The sequence below is a fragment of the Echinops telfairi genome, unplaced genomic scaffold, assembly GCF_000313985.2.
Source record: "Echinops telfairi isolate 266 unplaced genomic scaffold, ASM31398v2 ScPeMD7_53;HRSCAF=182, whole genome shotgun sequence".
Taxonomy (NCBI): Eukaryota; Metazoa; Chordata; class Mammalia; order Afrosoricida; family Tenrecidae; genus Echinops; species Echinops telfairi.
In genome coordinates, this window is record NW_022103951.1 from 13541489 (window position 1) to 13543742 (window position 2254).

Consider the following 2254-nt stretch of genomic DNA (forward strand, 5'->3'; position numbering starts at 1 on the left):
TCCCCAATGGTGTTGAATTGCTGGAAAGTGTGTTCCTGGCTTAGTTTTACCTTGTGCCCAGCCTTCAGGTTCCCCAGTGTATCTCCTTTTGTTTGGTTCTCCATTCAGGGTTCCTTTCCCAGTAATGTCTGGCTTTCAGCACATCTTCAAAAGCCAGAGCTCAGTATTGTCCTCCTTGACCTTACTTATTAGATACTCCGCCATTGGATGAGGCAAGGCTACCTATGGAAAGACACTCAAACACTTGCCTATGGGGTTTTCCAAGGACCGAGAGCCCGAGTCACCACTGTAGGTTTCCATCCTCCAGGGAGACCTGGTATTACCTGCCCTGGGCCCTGGGTATGAGCCTTTGCCTGAACTGAGGCAGGCCCCAGTTCCCACCTTCATCCTAAATCTGCCTGGTGTAGCTGTGCAAACCCATGGCTTCATTAAGTGGTCTTGAAAGTTGACATCATAGGAAAGGTTCAGGAAGAAGAGAGAGACTGATCATCATAAGCTGGGATCATAGGAAAGTGGCATAAGGGTAGGGACTCTTGGGAGGAGTAGGACTGCCACAGCTGAGCTAGCCATATTGATTACATTCTCTATACACCTACTCTTCACTTATTGACTGTCTCATTGGCCAATATTTGGCCTTTACAACAGAAAAAAATCTGTACAACTATTTTGCACATGAACGACATACATCTGACAATAGTGAATGCTGATGTGTGAGGCTGGCTGTGATGGTTAACTTTATGTGTTGGTTTGGCTGGGCCATGCTTCTCCCTGGTTTGGCTGTACTGCAATGATGTAATTAGGCAGTTATGTAATGCTGTGGTTTGGTGGTTATATAATCGCTCTCCATTTTGTGATCTAATGTGGACATCCTCCATTTTATCTAACACCAATTTTCACATAATGACCTGGTCTTTGGAAATAAATCCGTTGTCATCAAGTTGATTCAAACTCATGGCCACCCAACGTGCATCAAAATAGAGCTGCAGTCCCTAGGATTGACAAGGGCTGATTTTTTGGAAGCAAAATTCCCAGGGTTTTCCAACCTTTCCAAAGCTAGCAGTCAAGTACTTAATGATTTGTATCACCCAAGGACACTTTTATGACTGGAAAAATCCATTAAGAATATATCAGTCAGTTCTTTCTCTCTTTCTGCTCCCCAGTCTATACCATCTCTGTTGGAAATAGTTATATACTTCCAGGAAACCTTTTAGAGTGAAGTCCCCAGAATCCCAGAGGATGGTAGCAATTTTGAAATTGCTTGGAAAAATGATTACTCTCACTTCTGAAATAAAGGAGTCATTTCATGATAATGATTTTTGCTACTATAATTGGGGGAGGGGTGCACGAAAAGTTGTATGACAAGTTTTTCACATGCCAATCTTTGAGGTGTTACATTGATATGCAAATATTCAGCTTGGGGATCAGTCTTCAAGTTCTTGATTAAAATTTTAAGCATAGTCAAATTATCAGTGCAAATATTTGGTGTGTTTGTGATTTTATGTTTGCTCATTTTAATCATAATTCTAGTCAACTCTGAATAGGCCCATATATTTTCCTGTCTATTTTACAAGAACATAGAAAAATTATTTTCAACTTTGGCAATTACATTTAGACCTCTCCAGGAATGCTTGTGATAGCATTATTTAATTTTATTTAAAGTGAATATATTTTCTTCTGATAATTTTACATAGAAAGAGATAAACACCATGCAGTTTTAATAAAACAGTCTTCATAAAATTCTCCTCCAAATTATCCAATCTCCTTTGCAAAGGAACTAACATGACTTAAATGAATCAAATATAGATTTACTATTTTCATTAGTTTTGAATTGTTCTGGTCTTGGGGGCTGAACTCTATACAATGTTATGTAGAAAGCAAGAAACACATTTACTATTGTTATTGATACATCGGTCTATTCCTTAAGGTGTGTCATTTAAATATGCATTTTTGACATTTAAATTCTCCTATCCTGTGTGAAGTCTTAAAGTTCTAGCCAACCTATACATGATATCTCTCCAGAGTTAGATACTTTTACCCAATTTGAAATAAGATAAGAAAAATGTACATTTGAGCTTTTATTATCACAGCTATTGAAAACTGTATGAAGTGCAGTTCTGATTTGACACACATGGGGTCACCATCAGTCAAAATTGACTAGATGGCAACTAGTTTTCCCTGCCTGAATAATCCTGCTTGCTTAGTCAAAGCCCCACCCACCCTTGGCACTCAGTGTTTGACCGAAATCATGCTACTC